This window comes from Lathyrus oleraceus, chromosome 1 (genome assembly GCF_024323335.1).
Source record: "Lathyrus oleraceus cultivar Zhongwan6 chromosome 1, CAAS_Psat_ZW6_1.0, whole genome shotgun sequence".
Lineage (NCBI taxonomy): Eukaryota > Viridiplantae > Streptophyta > Magnoliopsida > Fabales > Fabaceae > Lathyrus > Lathyrus oleraceus.
In genome coordinates, this window is record NC_066579.1 from 111,687,970 (window position 1) to 111,708,685 (window position 20,716).

The 20,716-nt window shown below is 36.7% G+C and overlaps 1 non-coding gene across 1 annotated transcript; it reads left to right on the forward strand.

Moving 5' to 3' along the window:
* Positions 1-1,930: 1,930 nt before the first annotated feature.
* LOC127117091 (small nucleolar RNA R71) lies at positions 1,931-2,037 on the forward strand. Its single transcript, XR_007801851.1, has one exon. It is a non-coding gene; the product is annotated as a small nucleolar RNA R71 (small nucleolar RNA).
* Positions 2,038-20,716: the final 18,679 nt, after the last annotated feature.

Genomic DNA, 20,716 nt, shown 5'->3' on the forward strand with positions numbered 1-20,716 from the left:
CGTTAGAGTTTCTCGGTTTCTACCTGTCCTAAGCCTGCATAACTATTACAGGTTGCTCGAGTTCAGTGTCTAGGAATTCGTACCTTAAATTTTTGGGTAGTGTTTTAAGTTCTAATGCCAGTTTCTTCAAGCAAGGCATATAATTGGGTGTCAGTGCTATACATTCACTTAAATTGTCATCTTGGTATTACTCACGCCAATTGTCATCTTCAAAAATAGGAGGCATTGTAATTTTCAATATTTTGGAGTATGAAGTTTGTTCATTCTCCATTTCTCTTACACATTCGTCGATGACATCTAGCAGACAACATGTATCGTCTATAGCTGGTGCCTATAATAATTGCATCAAAATAAATTCGACTTTTTCTTCACCAACTTCAAAGGTTAACTTGCCTTTCTTTACATCTATAATGGCTTGGCAGTATCTAAGAATGGTCTTCCTAATATCATAGGGATATTGGAATCCTCATTTATGTCCATGATTATGAAATTAGTAGGAATATAGAGTTGACCTATGCGCACTGGAATATTCTCTAGCATACCTACGGGAAATTTAACAGAACGATCATCTAGTTGTGCAGACATCTTAGTTGGTCTCAACTCTCCCATTTTAAGCCTTTCGCATATGGACAAGGGCATTAAGCTAATATTGGCTCCTAAGTCTCATAGAGCTTTGTCTATGACAAACTTTCCGATTACACAGGGTATGGAGAAACTCCCTGGGTCTTCAATCTTAGGAGGCATATTGTTTTGAATTATAACGTTACACTCAGCAGTAAGTGTAACGGTTTCGTTATCCTCGATCTTCTTAAGAAACTTAGCGTATGAGGGCATTTGAGTGATAGCCTCTGTAAAAGGTATTATGATATTCAATTGTTTCAGAAGCTCTACAAATTTCTTGAATTTCCCTACACTTTTGGATTTAGCAAATCTTTGAGGATACGGGATAAGAGGTTGATACGGTGGTGGAGGCACATATGGTTCTTCTTTCTCTATGGCCTCTTCGCTTTTATTTTGCTTTAGTTCGTTTTCCTTCTCAGTTATTTTACCAGGGTCTTGGTGCATCGATGGATTTTGAAGTCTAGGGTCGTTGGTCCATAATATTCTGTCCCACTTCGTAGTGTAATAGCATTTGCATTTCGTGTTTGGTTGTGGATGTCCAGGAAATGTACCTGCAGGGGCAGCAGTAGGTGCTTGTTATTGTGCCACTTGCAAAAAATTTGTTTATAACATTTTGTTATGGGTGGCTAAAGCATCTACTTTGTTTGCTAATTTCTTAATTTGGTCACTAGTGTGTATGTTTTAATTTAAGAAATCCTTATTTGTTTGGGCCTGGGTAGCTATGAAGTTTTCCATCATTATTTCAGGGTTTGACTTCCTAGGAGCATTTGGAGCAGTTGAGTTAACCTTATGATATCCTGGTGGTACAGAAGGTGTTTGGCTAGGTGTATACAATGCGTTATTGTTTTTGTACTAAAAGTTCGGATGGTTCTTCCAACCTGGGTTATAGGTGTTTGAGTAAGGGTTTCCTTGAGAATAATTCACTAGGTCTGTGGAGATTCCTGCCAATAGTTGACATTCAGGGGTAGCATGTCCAGGAACTCCGCATAACTCGCAGTTCGGAGCTATGACAGCCACGTTGGTTGTGGGTGCTATGGTCAGGTTTTCTATCTTTTGAGTGAGAGCATCTACCTTATGATTTACATGGTTAAGACTGCTTATTTTGTACATACCGCCTTTCATTGGAGGTTTCTCTACGGAGGTTTTATCACTTCCCCACTGATAGTGATTATGGGTCATACTTTTGATAAGTTGATAAATCTCATTGTAGGGTTTATCCATCAGTGCACCACCCGTGACGGCGTCTATTATCAATCTTGTGTTGGACAAGAGACCATTGTAAAAGTTATGGATGATCAACCACTCTTCTAGGCCGTGATGTGGACAAAGCCTCATTGTATCCTTGTATCTCTCCCATGCTTCGAAAAGATATTCGTTGTCTTTTTGTTTAAACCCGTTTATTCTGGCTCTTAGCATAGCCGTCTTAGTAGGTGGGAAATATCATGCTAAGAAAACTTTCTTCGACTCGTTCCACGTAGTGACAGAGTTGGATGGTTGAGACTGGAGCCAAGCTCTAACTCTATCTCTTAATGAGAAAGGGAAAAGACGTAGTCTTATTGCTTCGGGGCTGACACCATTTGCTTTCACTATGTCCGCGTAATGCAAAAACACTGACAAATGTAGGTTCGGGTCCTCCATGGGACTACCGAAAAATTGGTTATGTTGTACGGATGACAACAACGAAGATTTTAGCTCAAAATTATTTGCCTCGATGGCAGGGACAGCGATGTTGTTATGTGGTTCATCTTGCGAAGGGATGACATAGTACTTGAGAGGATGATTTTGCGGTCCTGCAGCCATCTCTGGTTCTACAACTGGTTCGGGAATAGGGATATTAGGATCAGGAAGATTGTACTTAATATGGTATTCTCGTATTTGACATTCTAATCTTAGATAACACTCTGGTTCGTCAAATGGTAGCTTTAATTCCTCGCCTCGAGAGCGAGTACTTGACATACAATCGACAAATAAAAAGGGAAATAGTTTTGTTTGCCTTAGTGTATACTGCGCAACACTGGAGTTACGATATCGACTTAATTAGTCCCAGGCAGCGGCGCCAAAAACTTGATCGCGACTTAGTATGTCTATAGGATTCGTGACTGCAAGTGCACAGTCGTATCGCGTAGTTTCAAAGATTATCGAACCCAAAGTACTAAAAACTGAACTTACCCTTATCTAATGTTACTACGTAAATCTAAGGCTGATGATTTCTCTTGGGTTTAAGGGACAACGAGAAATAAAATACCGAAAGCTGAAATTTAATAAAAATATTTAATAGCGGGATATCGGTATGTAATTCATCAAACTTCGGGGATTCGATAAATAGTTGGCGTAATCTTAAATGTCAAAATACTCTTCAATAGAAATTATTGATTTAAAAGACTTTATCTCACACTCTCGTGTTATTGACTCTAACTATACTCTTAAACCATAATGCTTCACTCTCGCTGTCTCATTTGAATTAAAAGTAATTATTGGAAATCAATAAATTCTAATTAATCCTAAAGTGCTCTCTCTGTGTTTATAATTAATGCCTAGTTTATGCTATTCGGTTAAAATCTCAAACTCTCGTCTTATTGATCGTAACCTTGTTTGCTTTATACTCTCGTACGAAAACAATTTTAATTTTAGAATAAGAAACTATAACTAGATAAATATTTTATAAAGATCAACACCAATTATCAATGAATCCCGTCATTATGATTGTCTTTACGTCCCGATATCATATGGTTTAGCCAGACATGGGTTCAAACATAAACATGCTATTACGATGATTAAACATGATTTTAAAACGAAACAAAATTAATTGGTTCTAAGATGAAATCATAAACAATTAAAATAAACAACTAAAATGGAACTTGGAAAATAGTCTGAAAACTGGAATTAATGCTGATACTTGAATTCAGAAAATGCCTGCACACTTAACAATCAGGTACAGAATTACAATCAAAATCAGTTCTTAAAACTAGAATTGAAATAGTCCCCCGATGTGGAAGATCTATCACTTTTACAAGTAAATCTATTCGCTTAAAATTCTAAGAACAAAATTTTGGCTAAAAAAAGGATCTCGCTAAACTGAAGACAGAAGCCCTAATTGATATTCAAATTCCTTACTTGAAAATTACCTTGAAAATTTGATAGTTGGCGTGAGGGTGGTTAGGTTGAACGAGAAAGACAGAGCGTGGAGAGAAATAGAGAGGAAATGGGGCTTCGTGGCGGGTGCCACATGAGAGTGGCAGGTGCCACTCCTTTCCTTAATGGCAAGCACCACTCCTTTCCTTAGTGGTGGGTGCCACACTCCAAGTGGTTGGCAGGCGCCACACTTAAGGTGGTGGGCGCCACCCCTTTGTATTTTATTCATTTTCTTTCCGTTTCCTCTTCTTTTTTTCTCTTTTTCTGCTTTGCTCGCACAAACACTTCTTATTTGATAAATACCTGAAATAAACACAAAATATGGCATAATGCTATGGAAAATAAGTAAAACGACACTAGATTGCAATGCAATTCAAGTCAAATATACGATATATTTTTACTTTATCATTTGGTATAAAAGATGTTTGAGAAAAAATAGAGTGTGGGGATGAGAAAGGAATTCATTGATTATATTTTTGTGTTTGACAAGACCTTCAGACTTATGCCTACGTACCAACATAAAAATGAGGGATTAAAACCTCGTAGTTTGTGGGAATAATTTAACAATTGGTGAGTTGCTTTTTAACAAAAGTTTTAAATGAAAAGGCACAAAGGGCCAAAAGCTTGAATGAAGTTATTAGTTCTTTTTGTCTTTTTTTTTGAAATTTTAAGTCAATATGACTAGGTTTATTTACAACTTTGATTTAAGAAAGAGTTTGAAAATTCATTGGCATAAGGCCAAAGTTTCTAATCATTAAAACAAAGTCTAAGTTTGAAATCATAAACAAATAAGGTTTTTGAAACGAGGGAGAGATTTTGAAATTTAATAAGTGGGGAGGAGAGGAAGAGACTGAAGGTGAGAAAAACAAGAAAGGGGGGGTTTGAATTGTTTGGAAAATAAGCGCTTTTTCAAAATGAAAATCACACAAGGATTTTATACTGGTTCGCTTATAACACAAAGCTACTCCAGTCCACCCGGCCAAGGTGATTTCGCCTTCAACAAGGACTTAATCCACTAATCTTGAAAGATTGATTACAAACAACGTCTAAGAGAAAGATCTCTTAGTCCTCTCAAGTATACAGACTACACAGAGTCACTTGAGGTAATAAACAAACAATAGATAAAAGATTTATGTAATCTAGAGTGCTTCTAAGAAAGCAAATATTACAATAGTAAGAACAAAAGTGATTCACGTTATAAGCAAAAGCTTCGTGAAGATTTAGAGAGCAAGAGTGTTTTTCTTGAGCGTTGATGTTTCAGTATATTTTTCCTTGTATGTGTTGTGTGCTGAATGTTGATTTGCAGTCCTTTATATAGATCAGTGAGGTAGTAGTTGAAACTGATGAGTAATAAAATGAATTTACGCCATAACATAAATAGCTTCTGCCAGGATAACTTTCTCTCCTTGAAATGACTACTTACCACATATAGTACCTTCTTTATTGAAATTGGAGATTAACGTCTCTTTCTGTATTAGGAAATCCATTTGCAAAACTTTACTTGACTTTAACGTTACTCTTTCATAATTAGCAATTCCATAATCAGAGTCTTCATGTTTCTGGAGATCTTGGAATCTGCTATCTAGCTTCTGATGTTGATCTTTTGAGTTCTGATGATTTCTTCAGATAGCGCCAAGAGCTTCTGAAGTTTGACATACTGTTGTTCAGAATCAGAATTTCTAGAGCGTACTTCTTGTTTAGATGCTTCTGATACTTTGCTGCTTTGCTCAGAGTTAGACTTTCTTGAACGTGTTTCAACTTCAGATGCTTCTGATCATTTGATAATTTGTATCTGATCTGGTTCTGTATCTGATGACGTCATCAGATTTCTTCCTTCTTTCTTTAGAACCCTGCACACTTAGAAACTTTTTGTTAGGGTGCCATTTTTGGTTTCATCCTTTGTTATCATCAAAATCAAGGAATCTGTTGTAGAACAATTTTTGTTCTTACAGAGACTACCCTAAGCATGAACTTAAAAGTTAAGAGTTGAAAAGATCTGACCAATGGGATGCCATCCAACAGACAAGAATGTCATATCGAAACCCATTTTCCCTTGGACTTTAATCAAGCAATAATCAACAAGAAAATTGAAATATCTAGACATCATGAAGATCAAGGCATCAAATAAAGATAGCCACATCCAAGCAAGCAAATCCCATAGCTAGCAGTCTTTTTTGTCTTCCCATGTACCAGATGAAATATTCCATGATCAACTCAGAATAAAGCATCAGACACCAGATCAAAATAATAATTAGTACAAAGACAAGATTGTAGATGAATTCAAAAAGGATCCAAGGCTTGCATCATATGAAGGCTCAGTTCAATATACCTTGGTTTCAAAATGTTTGCATTGGCCGAATCCTTTTGCAACAGGAGTGTTGCCTAATCCTAAGTCCAATAGTTCAGATTAAGATCAATAGTCCACCAGACTTTTTTTAGGGTTTTTGTTGTTATTAAGTATTTTAAGGTCCTAAGACCACAAAAAAATCAAAATGCACAAATAATATATACAATCATAAGATATGGCTCAAATGAGCAAAGTGAAAATGACATAAACATAAATAAGTTAAATGGAATGTAAATGGCAATGATGATAAATGACTGAAATTTAAATTGCATAAAGTAAATGACTTGAAAGTAAAACAATATTAACAAGAGTTAGTCAAATGTTAGTCAAAAGTTAGTCAATTGTTAGTGGTATTTTTAATTGATTAAGTCATTGTTTGGAGAATACTCAATCATCCATTCACAAGTATGAATCCTTAAACCAAGACATCTTCCATGAGAAGGGCTCCAACTTGGATAATTCAATAAGTATGCCACTAGCTCTAATGAAAAGAAAAAAGGTCAAGTTTCCACACAATACCATGAAGAATGGGAGACTTACAATCTCACTTACTAGAATGTTATGCCTTTAAGGTCAAATTTAGCTCTATTTTAAGTAATCATAATTGGACTTATGCAGAAGTCCCAACTATCTGAGGTCGGGAAATAAAAATTTAGGTGTTAATGCATGTTAGAGATTTGGTATGAAGAACTAAACTCCTAAAACATACCACACACTAAAAGAAAAGATCAAGAGGGAGCGACGTATCTCAGTCATACTTATATTGGTTCATCTGACACAAGGTCATTGATGAACCAATTAGCCTTAAGACATTAGAGATTTCATTGGTCAAATGAAGGGAATGGGAAAGAATAGGGATGAAGATGAAGAGGGAGGGGAAGATAGAAAAACAAATTGACAAAGGGAGGATTTTATCAAATCAAAACCATTCATTCATTTTGAGAGATGGAATGTATATTTCATCAATCTCCTAAATCCAATGGTTTTGATCCAACAAAAGTCAAATCAACCTTGACCAAGGCCCAAATAAATAGTCAAACATCACAAGACCATAAGAATGACTCAACATAACTTTTACATATTTAATCAATTAAAAGTTCAATTAAAAATGAATTAAAATGCATTTTAATTTGGTCAAAGCCTAAAACCTCTTCAAAACAGCAAATAAAAGGCCAAGAGATTTATCCTAGGTCAAACAAGGTCAAAGGACCTTAGACAAAAAATTTCATGATTTTTGAAAAGTCAGAAGTATTTTTAAACAATTAAAAATATGCACAAAAACATTAAACTCATTAAAAATATCAAAATTAATCCAAAAAATAATTTTCATTTAGAATATGAAAGAGAAAAATATTTAAAGATTTTTGGTGAAAGTCCCATATTTTTTGGATTAAAAATGAAATTAATATGAATTAAACAAAATAAAAGGATTAAACATAAAATCAGAAATTAAAATACAAATAGAAAAAACAAGAGCCATCAGATCTCCCTCATTAATTAAGGTGGCAGATCTGATGGTCACACGTGCGCGTTTTATGGTGGACTTCAGTCAATGCAATGTACGTGTGGTAATCAAATGCAACGGTCAGAATTATAACATCCAAACATGATCAGGTGGCCAGAAGTGTGACAACACACCACTGGAGCTAGGGCTCCGGTCATCTTCTATGGTGACCTCCACCGAACTGGTCCAACTTCATCTCAAGGGAAAATGAAAAACAAGGATACTATTTCAAAGAGAAAATGCTAAGGATCACGAATCTGACCTCAATTTTCTTCAATTCCAAGTATATAAAAAGATACAGGGATTTGAATTTTGAGGATCATGAACTGAGTTTCTTCGATTTGACCTAAAAGCAACTCAATCTTGTTGCCTACATTGTTAGGACTTCAGCCAACCAAAAATCACAAAGAATGGTGAAGAATTGAGAGAGAATCGAAGAGATGAAAATTCTGGAAAATCACCTTCGAGTGAGCTTCAAACTTGCTTGATCTTGCTTCCAATTGGCCTTGGCTTGACTTCATAAGCTTGTAGGAGTTGAATTGGATCAAGGAAAAGCTTGGACTCTTGGAGTTTTAATCTCAAAACATAATGATAGTTGAAACTCGATTTTCAAATGAAAACCTTAAAGATTATCCTCTAATGGTGAGGGTTTGGATTGCAGGTTCAAAGCTTGGGTAAGGTGTCCTGAATTCTGAGCCATGAGGGTCTTATTTATATGCAATGCATTTGATTTCCACACACTTACAAAATTGACCAAAAATAGCAATTCACTTGCATGCTTGAAATCCTTCATGTGCAATGCTGAAATCATGTCATGTGATCATGCAATGGAGATTGAAATGTGAATGTGAATTTCATCCAAATGAACCATTCAAAGAAACCCGTGCGCAAGTCCTCCAATTCTTGGCCAAATGAGATAATCTTGGACTTTTTGTAAAGTTTAGATCAAGGAGAACTACTTTCATGTTGAACACTTTTCCATTTGAAGCTTCAATCATGATGCATTTTGAGGTGGAAGTTTGGAAAATCAAACATATTTGAAAATTTTCTAAGTACCAAGGCAAATATTCACTTCTTCCACCTTGAATAACTTTTGCTATGAGCTTAAAATGGAAAAAGTTACTTCATCAAAGTTGTATCTATTTAAAACCTCTTAAATTTGGTCATAAATTTGACCTCATTTGGATTTCGCATGAAGGATTTATGCATTTTAGGAGTTGAGGAAAATCACTTGTTCAATGGTAATGGCCCAAAATGACCTATAATATTTCCTCTTGGCATATGCCCTTTCAAGTTGAATTTGAATTTTCTCAAAGAATAAAAGTTGGATAGGACATCTTGAAATTTATCTTGAAACTTGGATGGCCTTCATCGCATTAAAATTGAGCAAGTTATGGTCCTTGGAAGTTGACATCCTAACTAGGGTTCAGACAAAATGACCTATAATCTTTCACCATAAAAAATGAATTTTCAAGAAAAACTAGCTCTTAACTTAAACATAAAAGTTGTTTGGAATGTCATAAGGAGTAACGTTTCTCTTGGAATCATTTTCATATGATGAAAATTGTAGGAGATAGGGTCTAAGAAACCCCAATTTTGACCAGTTGAATTTCTCTGGTCAACCACCATGAACCAACTTGAAAAACTTAAATTCTATTGATTTATTGAACTTATGGAGGATCATATATGCATAAGATAGTGTAATATGACGTATCCCTTGAAATATTTGATCAAATGGTGAAGAAACTTATTGAGGAAGACACACAAGATACCCAGATGAATTAGGGCTTCCAAGGCAAACAAGCTTCAAACTCTTGATGATTTCTTGATCAAAATGATATGTGAAGATCATGGGGATCCATATATGATGTCTAGAGCCAATGTGAGCCATATCTTGATTAGTCTCCTTGCATTAAGGGTCTCAAACCCTATATATGAGCTTGATGGAGCATGGGTGGACACACACACTATCTACAAAAGAAGTAAACTATACATAGACATATTTTTGGTATTTTGGTTAGTAAATAATCAAAAATAAAGTATGATACAATCAAATGTGCTTGATGATATCTCCCAATGAAAACCCAATGAATGAGGGGTAAGGAGGATGCCAAGGTGTGATCCCAAAGCTAATGCATATGATGAGATAACATGAGAGACCTTAGATTCAAAATTGGGGTCTTACAGATGCCCCTATTTAAGGATATTCTAATTGAGGATGTGAAGGTTAAAATCTCTATATCAACTGAGTAGAATGGACTTAAATAATAACATATATAAACAAATTTTGGTCCCTAAGAGACCTCATGATGCATATGATATGAATGTTAAAAATAATCTTCGTGGGGAATATATTCCCACAAAGAAAAAGAATTCGAAGAAACTGAAAGTCCACAGGAACGTAATGCATTCCACAAGGAAAACTCACTAGGGAGACAGAGACTCTAGGGGGATAAGACTTGTGCGCAGGCCAGGCTACGACTTAAAAACTGCTGGAGACACGAGGGGAATTTCCATGAAAATAAATCAATTGAAGAACTTGATTGGGGATAAGGGAAATCAACAGGGGAAACAGGTAGATCAGAACAAAGCTGAAATGCCTTAAACAAACTCAAATGGGGAAGAATGATCTTCAACACAGGAGTACCAGAAATATATTATCTATTACCAGTTACAGGGGAGGAAGATAGTATACTCTGACAGAGGGACATCCGTTACCGATTAGGGTAAACATATCAAGAATGACTCGCTAAGGAAAAGGAGGTGTATTCCTTACCGGTTACTGGGTAACAATAGCTTGTGGGAAAGAATGATCAAATAGGATTTACAACTACTGGTTACTGGGTAATATAATCTCAAGGGACCAAAAAATATATATATCTAGGTAGTAACTAGAAAGAAACGGCCAAACAAAGACTCAACCCAATAAGGATATAACTCAAGGGGATTGGTTCCATCCAGATAATTAACTAGGGAGAAAACTGGAATAATGATCATCCACGAGGAAAATAACTCAGTGGGGAATGAGAAAGGTTAAAGTCTTTCTGCTTAAGGGGGTGACACTCTACATTTGAAGGAGGACAGATGCACCAAACCTGCATGGGGAAATAGTATCACCGTAATAGAGAATCAGAATAAAGGAGTCAAATACAAAAAATGCATAATGAAATATCTGATGTTGTGTTTTATGTATGAATATGTATATATATATATGATTATAATTATCCTAACGAAATAACACAAAAGATACAAATATCACAAATTTAAAACATTGCTGCAACACTCGACTAATCTCAATAGGATAGAAACATCAACTGGAGAAAATGTTGCGGATGAACGTAAGTCATCTATCTCTGAATAACTCAGCCCTGGATGGAGAGAGAGAGAGAGAGAGAGAGAGGGAGAGAGAGAGAGAGAGAGAGAGAGAGAGAGAGAGAGAAAAGATCTGCTGAGGATCCAAATGGGAGACAACCCTGCAGGGGACCAAACAAAAATGATGCTCAGAATTCAAAACCGCTGAGGACGAGGGATCTTCAATATCAGAAGATAAACTCCGTCGAGAAATACGAGAGGTAAAACTCTGCATGAGGATTTAAACAAATTGTTGGGGATGTTATGATCAAGATCGTCACATTCCTCAATAATCATCGAATTCCCTTACGAGATTGCGAAATAAACTAATTATAAGGAAAAGATAACCGGATCTGATGAACTGTCAAAGCTATGCATCATAAATATGCAAATGGAAACCAAAATAAAGGTTCCGGATCTCCAAAGTCACAAACTAGAGGATATCAAGACGAGTATCGGGACTGATCATGAGCTCAACTTTACTGGGAATGTGAACCTATAATTCAGTCGGGGATACCTGACAAACTGTTGGGGAAAAATCTAAGCCAACTGCTTGGGGACGACGAACAAGGCTTCGCACTTCAAGACTTACCTGTTCTCAGTTTGCAGTTGAAATTCCTTGCTGAAATCAATTGTTCTTAAAGTAATCGTTTTTATTATTTTTTTAAGAAAAAATAGTTTTTATTCATTAATTTATTTCAAAATTATCATCATAAAAGTTCAATTTTATTTAGAAGAAATAAATAAGAGTAGAAACAATTAGATAAAAGCTCAACTTTATTTAATAGAATGGTAGTCCGTAAATGACAAAACTGCATAGATCTTTACAAAAGTTGAAAATGGTAATTTACATGGAAAAGGGCTACATTGAATACAATGATCACTACTCTTGCTACCAACTTCAATATCCACTGTGCTCTTATCTTCAGTCGAGAATGACGAATCAGATCCAAACAACCTTATCAAAATTGTCTTCACGACTAGGATCAACCGAATGCAGTTACTCTCCATAATCCCTAATTTTTGCCTAGATTGCCACAAGGTGGGGTACTTAATCTACCAGGATGAATTTTCTATTTTATGTCTCTAACTTTTGCCTGGATCGTCCATTCGGGTTTCCAATCCACTGAGACGCTCATTTTTGCCTAAGCCGCCCTTTCAGGTTTTCAGCTTAGCGAGTTGTTCTTTTTTTTTAGGTGATATATTTCTTGATTGCATTGGCATTCATTGGACGAGTGAACGCTTCACCATCCATTGTTGTAAGAATCAAAGCGCCGCCTGAAAAGGCTCTCTTCACAACATATGGTCCTTCATAATTAGGAGTCCATTTGCCCCTAGCCTCAGGTTTGAAAGATAGAATCTTTTTAAGCACAAGGTCACCTTATCTGAACACACGAGGCTTGACCTTCTTATCAAATTCTTTCTTCATTCTCTGTTGATATAACTGACCATGATACATGGCAGTTAATCTCTTCTCTTCAATCAAATTCAGCTGGTCATATCTGGTCTGACACAATTCAACTTCTGTCAACTTGGCTTTCATCAAGACACACAATGATGGGATCTCCACCTCCACGGGGAGCACAACTTCCATGCCACAAACAAGAGAGAAAGGGGTTGCTCCTGTTGAAGTGCGGATGGATGTACGATACCCATGTAAAGCAAATGGGAGCACCTCATTCCACTCTTTGTACGTCAAACCATCTTCTGAGTGATCTTTTTGATGTTCTTATTTGCAGCTTCAACAACCCCGTTCATCTTAGACCTGTAGGGAGAAGAATTATGATGTGCAATCTTGAAGTCTTTGAAAAGAGCTTCCACCATATTATTGTTCAAGTTCGATCTATTATCAGTGATGATCTCACTTTGCACACCATACCAGCATATAATCTGATTCTTGATAAACCTTACAACAACTTGCTTGGTTACATTCTCATACGATGCCACTTCAACCCATTGTGTGAAGTAGTCAATAGCTTCCAGAATGAAACGATTTACATTCGAAGCTTTAGACTCAATCATATCAATCATATCAATTCCCCACATGGAGAAGGATCATGGAGAGGAGATGACATTCAATAGTGTCGGAGGAACATGAGTCTTATCTGTATAGATTTGACACTTGTGGCATTTTTTCACAAACTTAGAACAATTAGATTCCATTGTCAGCCAATAGTAACCTGCTCTCAACATCTTGTTTTCCATAACATGTCCATTGGTATGAGTACCAAAGGAACCTTCATGGACTTAAGTCATCAATAAGTTTGCTTCGTGTCTATCCATGCATCTGAGCAAAACCATATCAAATTTTCTCTTGTAAAGCACATTACCATTCAGGTAGAATTTGTCAGCTAATCTTATCAAAGTCTTCTTATATTTCAAAGATGCCCCAGGCGGGTAAATCTGACTTTGGAGGAAACACTTGATATCAAAATACCACGGCTTTTTGTCTTTGATCTCTTCAACAACGAATGATAACGTGAAAACGTATCGCATATTTGGCTTCATATGCATTGCTTTTTACTAGATTAACACTTATTATTACGCAGTATTTTATGTTTATTGCAGGTATTTATCGAATAAAAGATGTATAAGCAAGCAAAGTGGAAAATAGCAAAAAGGAAAGAAAAAGAGAAGAAAATGGAGAAAAATAGAGAGAACGGGGCCCACCACAACAAATGGGCATGTGGCGCCCACCACTTAGATGTGTGGCGCCCGACACATGACCTAAAAGGAATGGTGACCCCCGCCACAAAGCAAGGAAATGGTGACGCCCATCCCTCAAAAGGTGGCGCTCGCCGCGGAGATCAAACTAGGGTTGTGGCAACCGCCACAACCCGGTTTCCCTTATTTTCTCTCCCCTTTTTTAGCCACGACCTCCACAATTTTAGCCATGACTTCCACTTACCTTTTCAACCAACAAATGCTACAATCTAGGGAAGTGGAAAGTATATGAAGGAGGGTCGGTTTCCTTTCGCGGGGGTGCACTTTTTCAATCAAATTCTTTTGGCTAGTTTTCTTAGGCAATTTCTTACTTTGTAAAAGCAATAGATTCTCCACATCGGGGACTATTGCAATTTATTGTTTATGCATTTGAATTCGATTGTAACGGTGTACTCAATTGCCAAAGCTTGCTGGCATTATTTAATTTGAAGAATTAGGATTTATTTCAAGTTCTAGATTTATATTCCAGGTTTTATTTTAATTTTCATTTTAATTATTTATGCCTTATTGTATGCTTGATTGTCTGAATACCATGTCTATTACCGGATCCATGTCCGGCTAAACCTTTAAGTATCGGTATGTAAAGACCGTCGAAACGACGGGATTCGTAAATAATTGGTGTTGGCTTTTATAAAATTTACTTTTCCGGTTTTAGTTTCTTGTTTTATTCAAAAAAAAATCGTACGAGAATACAAAACAAACAAAGGTTACGGCCAGTAAGAACGAGAGTTTGAGTATTTAACTAGATATCTGAAACTATGCATTAATCCTAAACACAGCGAGAGCGCTTTAGGATCACTTAGACTTTATCCATATTCAAAAATTAATTTTAAATTCAAAATGAGACCGCGAGAGCCAAGCATTCTGGTTTAAGAGTACGGTCAGAGTCAACAAAACGAGAGTGTGAGACTAAGTCCTTTTTATAAATAATTTCTACTGAAGAATATTTTGACCAATAAGATTACACCAACTATCTATCGAATCCCCGAAGTTTGATGCGTTACATACCGATATCCCTTTATTAAATATCTTTATTAATATTTTGTTTACGTTATAGTTATTTCTCTTCATTCCCCCGATTTTAGAATGATCATCAGCCTTAAATGTACATAGTAACATTAGATAACGATACGTTCAATTAGTAGTCCTTGTGGGTTCGATAATCTTTAAAACTACGCGATACGACTGTGCACTTGTAGTCACGATTCCCATAGACTTACTAAGTCTCGATCAGCAAACACATGAGCTGGCATATCAAGACGCATCACAGTCAAATTGGGAACTTCATTCCAAAATTTCACCATAATCATTGAAGCTAACGTTGCAAGAGCATCTGTCATCCGGTTTTTATCTCGAGGGATATGATGAAACTCAACCTTTGTAAAGAAAGTTGAAATCCTCCTCGCATAGTCTCTATATGGTATCAAACCGGGTTGATTCGTCTCCCATTCACCTTTGATCTGATTCACGACCAAAGCTGAATCTCCATAAACGTCAAGATTTTTAATTCTGAGATCAATGGCCTCTTCAAGTCCCATAATGCAGGCTTCATACTCAGCCATATTGTTTGTACACTTGAAAGTCAATCTAGCTGTAAACGAAAAATGAGTGCCTTAAGGAGTAATAATCACTACCCCAATGCCATTACCATACGAATTAACAACTCCATCAACAACCAAGTCCCAACAGGAACCAGACTTTGGCCCTTCTTCAAGCAATGGTTCATCACAATCTTTCATCTTCAAGTAGAAAATCTCTTCATCAGGAAAATCATATTGTACTGACTGATAATCTTCAATCGGATTGTGAGCCAAATGGTTAGCCAAGACACTACCTTGATAGCTTTTTGAGACCGAAATTCAATATCATACTCGGATAATAACATTTTCCAGGCCAATGCTTAGGTAGTATGATTCAACATATACTGGCGCAAATGCTTAGCAGCCCAAGCCAATGCACAACACGTATTCTCAAGCATAGAATATCGAGTTTCATAGTCGGTGAATCTCTTACTGAGGTAGTAAATTGCATATTCTTTCTTCCCAGATTCATCTTGCTGACCAAGAACACATCTCATACTCTCATCAAGCACAGTCAAATACATGATCGACGGTCTTCCTTCAATAGGTGGAGATAGAATCGGAGGATCAAGCAGATATTCTTTAATACTATCAAAAGCTTTCTAGAAATCTTTGGTCCAATCACAAGACTGATCTTTCCGAAGAAGCTTGAATATAGGCGCACATGTGACGGTCATATGCGATATAAATCTTGAGATATAGTTCAAGCGACCGAGAAAACCTCTGACTTGCTTCTCAGTTTTGGGCGCATGCATCTCTTGTATTGCTTTGACCTTGGCAGGATCAACTTCAATACCTTCCTCAGTGACAATAAAGCCCAACAACTTACCAGAACAAACACCAAAAGTACACTTATTGGGATTCAATCAGAGTTTGTACTTCCTCAAACGCTAGAATAGCTTCAACAAATGCTTAACATGTTCTTCCTCATCACTTGATTTGGCAATTATATCATCAACATAAACTTCAATATCTTTATGCATCATATCATGAAAAAGAGTGGTCATAGCTCTCCGGTATGTTGCACCAACATTCTTTAAACCAAAAGGCATCACTTTATAATAGAATGTTCCCTAGGGTGTAATGAATGTGGTCTTCTCCATATCTCCAGGTTCCATTTTAATTTGATTATAACCGGAAAATTCTTCCATAAATGAAAAGACTTTGAATTTTGTTGTATTATCTACGAACATATCAATGTGTGGCAGAGGAAAATCATCTTTCGGACTAGCTTTATTCAAATCTCTATAATATACACACATGCAGACTTTTCCATCTTTCTTAGGGACAAGCAGAAGTTGAGAAGGACTCATCCTGATATGGCAGTTAAGATCAAAGAGGAAGTGTAGAAGCAGATTGATGCTGGATTTCTTGTAACCTCCGAGTATCCGCAATAGATTCTCCACATCGGGGACTATTGCAATTTATTGTTTATGCATTTGAATTCGATTGTAACGGTGTACTCAATTGCCAAAGCTTGCTGGCATTATTTAATTTGAAGAATTAGGATTTATTTCAAGTTCTAGATTTATATTCCAGGTTTTATTTTAATTTTCATTTTAATTATTTATGCCTTATTGTATGCTTGATTGTCTGAATACCATGTCTGTTACCGGATCCATGTCCGGCTAAACCTTTAAGTATCGGTATGTAAAGACCGTCGAAACGACGGGATTCGTAAATAATTGGTGTTGGCTTTTATAAAATTTACTTTTCCGATTTTAGTTTCTTGTTTTATTCAAAAAAAAAATCGTACGAGAATACAAAACAAACAAAGGTTACGGCCAGTAAGAACGAGAGTTTGAGTATTTAACTAGATATCTGAAACTATGCATTAATCCTAAACACAGCGAGAGCGCTTTAGGATCACTTAGACTTTATCCATATTCAAAAATTAATTTTAAATTCAAAATGAGACCGCGAGAGCCAAGCATTCTGGTTTAAGAGTACGGTCAGAGTCAACAAAACGAGAGTGTGAGACTAAGTCCTTTTTATAAATAATTTCTACTGAAGAATATTTTGACCAATAAGATTACACCAACTATCTATCGAATCCCCGAAGTTTGATGCGTTACATACCGATATCCCTTTATTAAATATCTTTATTAATATTTTGTTTACGTTATAGTTATTTCTCTTCATTCCCCCGATTTTAGAATGATCATCAGCCTTAAATGTACATAGTAACATTAGATAACGATACGTTCAATTAGTAGTCCTTGTGGGTTCGATAATCTTTAAAACTACGCGATACGACTGTGCACTTGTAGTCACGATTCCCATAGACTTACTAAGTCTCGATCAGCAAACACATGAGCTGGCATATCAAGACGCATCACAGTCAAATTGGGAACTTCATTCCAAAATTTCACCATAATCATTGAAGCTAACGTTGCAAGAGCATCTGTCATCCGGTTTTTATCTCGAGGGATATGATGAAACTCAACCTTTGTAAAGAAAGTTGAAATCCTCCTCGCATAGTCTCTATATGGTATCAAACCGGGTTGATTCGTCTCCCATTCACCTTTGATCTGATTCACGACCAAAGCTGAATCTCCATAAACGTCAAGATTTTTAATTCTGAGATCAATGGCCTCTTCAAGTCCCATAATGCAGGCTTCATACTCAGCCATATTGTTTGTACACTTGAAAATCAATCTAGCTGTAAACGAAAAATGAGTGCCTTAAGGAGTAATAATCACTACCCCAATGCCATTACCATACGAATTAACAACTCCATCAACAACCAAGTCCCAACAGGAACCAGACTTTGGCCCTTCTTCAAGCAATGGTTCATCACAATCTTTCATCTTCAAGTAGAAAATCTCTTCATCAGGAAAATCATATTGTACTGACTGATAATCTTCAATCGGATTGTGAGCCAAATGGTTAGCCAAGACACTACCTTGATAGCTTTTTGAGACCGAAATTCAATATCATACTCGGATAATAACATTTTCCAGGCCAATGCTTAGGTAGTATGATTCAACATATACTGGCGCAAATGCTTAGCAGCCCAAGCCAATGCACAACACGTATTCTCAAGCATAGAATATCGAGTTTCATAGTCGGTGAATCTCTTACTGAGGTAGTAAATTGCATATTCTTTCTTCCCAGATTCATCTTGCTGACCAAGAACACATCTCATACTCTCATCAAGCACAGTCAAATACATGATCGACGGTCTTCCTTCAATAGGTGGAGATAGAATCGGAGGATCAAGCAGATATTCTTTAATACTATCAAAAGCTTTCTAGAAATCTTTGGTCCAATCACAAGACTGATCTTTCCGAAGAAGCTTGAATATAGGCGCACATGTGACGGTCATATGCGATATAAATCTTGAGATATAGTTCAAGCGACCGAGAAAACCTCTGACTTGCTTCTCAGTTTTGGGCGCATGCATCTCTTGTATTGCTTTGACCTTGGCAGGATCAACTTCAATACCTTCCTCAGTGACAATAAAGCCCAACAACTTACCAGAACAAACACCAAAAGTACACTTATTGGGATTCAATCAGAGTTTGTACTTCCTCAAACGCTAGAATAGCTTCAACAAATGCTTAACATGTTCTTCCTCATCACTTGATTTGGCAATTATATCATCAACATAAACTTCAATATCTTTATGCATCATATCATGAAAAAGAGTGGTCATAGCTCTCCGGTATGTTGCACCAACATTCTTTAAACCAAAAGGCATCACTTTATAATAGAATGTTCCCTAGGGTGTAATGAATGTGGTCTTCTCCATATCTCCAGGTTCCATTTTAATTTGATTATAACCGGAAAATTCTTCCATAAATGAAAAGACTTTGAATTTTGTTGTATTATCTACGAACATATCAATGTGTGGCAGAGGAAAATCATCTTTCGGACTAGCTTTATTCAAATCTCTATAATATACACACATGCAGACTTTTCCACCTTTCTTAGGGACAAGCACAATATTGGCCACCCACTGCGGATACTCGGAGGTTACAAGAAATCCAGCATCAATCTGCTTCTACACTTCCTCTTTGATCTTAACTGCCATATCAGGATGAGTCCTTCTCAACTTCTGCTTGACCGGCGGGCATTCTAGCTCCAACGGCAGTCTATGCTCCACAATCTCATAATCCAACCCAGGCATATCTTGATAGGACCAAGCAAACACATCAGAATATTTTCAAATAAGATCAATCAACCCCTTCTTAGCTTTAGGACACAGTTGAGACCCAATCTTGACTTCCTTCACATCATCTTCGGAACCCAAGTTGACTAGTTCAGTTTGCTCTTCAAATGGCTGAATAGATTTTTCCTCGTGCTCAAGTAAACGAGATAATTCATCAGATACTTCTTCATCATCAATCTCTTCCTCAGCTTCAAACACATGGAAATCAAAGTTTGGAGAGGGAGTAAGATCATTGTGTTCAATGGGTTTGAGAACCAACCTGCATAATGATTTGATATTTTGATTTTAGAGAAGTGGAGTGCAATCAAATATTATGCAGATGGAAGATTATTATTTGCTTATGTTTTTTTGTGATTACCATTTTCAGAAAAGCAAAAAGTAAGAATAAAACATCGTAGATGTGGATGAATAAAATTGTATTTTATTGATGATAATAATAAAAACGCCCAACAATGTTCACTTCTCCCTTAGGCATAGGAGAAGAAGTTTTCTTAAAAAATGAAAACAAATTACTTAGAGCGATGAATAATAGTAAGAACATTAACAGCAACCCAATTGTTGCAAGTCTGGCCATGCGTCAGAAAGTTGGTGCAAGCTTCGTCTTCATCACCACTGTCTTCAATAATGGCCGTCGAGTGTTGGTCATTCTCATGAATGAACCCTCCACTGCAGAAACTTGGCTACATAAATTCAGTTCTGATGTTGGACGACCCTGGTTGAAATCCCAATCCATCTGTATTCTTGTTCTCAACAATCTCTATCATACGACCCCATTGATCAATGATGTCAGCCTCAATGGCCTTTTGTGCATCTTTCAAAGAAGACATGGGTGCCCTAGTTTTCTTTTCCTCAGCAATAGACAAGGCTTGGAACGGCGTTCCAACCTCCTCCTCAGCTTCAACATATGTAAAAGATGACAAATGGTTCACCAACAATGCCTTCTCTCCACCAACAACTACAAGCTTGTCGTTCTTCACAAATTTCAGCTTCTGGTGTAGAGTAGATGTTATGGCTCCTGATCCATGGCCTTCCCAATAGACAACTGTAGGCCGAGTGGATATCCATTACCTGGAAAGTAATCTGGAAATAACTTAGACCTATCTTAACAAGAAAGTCCACTTCACCAATGACAATTTTTTGAGAACCGTCGAACGCTTTGACAAATTACGCCATTATATCTCATTGGGGCGCCTTGGTAAGATAGTCTTGACAAAGTTGATTTCGGAAGCACATTCAAAGACGAACCAGTGTCAACCAACACATTAGACATAGCGTCCTCCTTA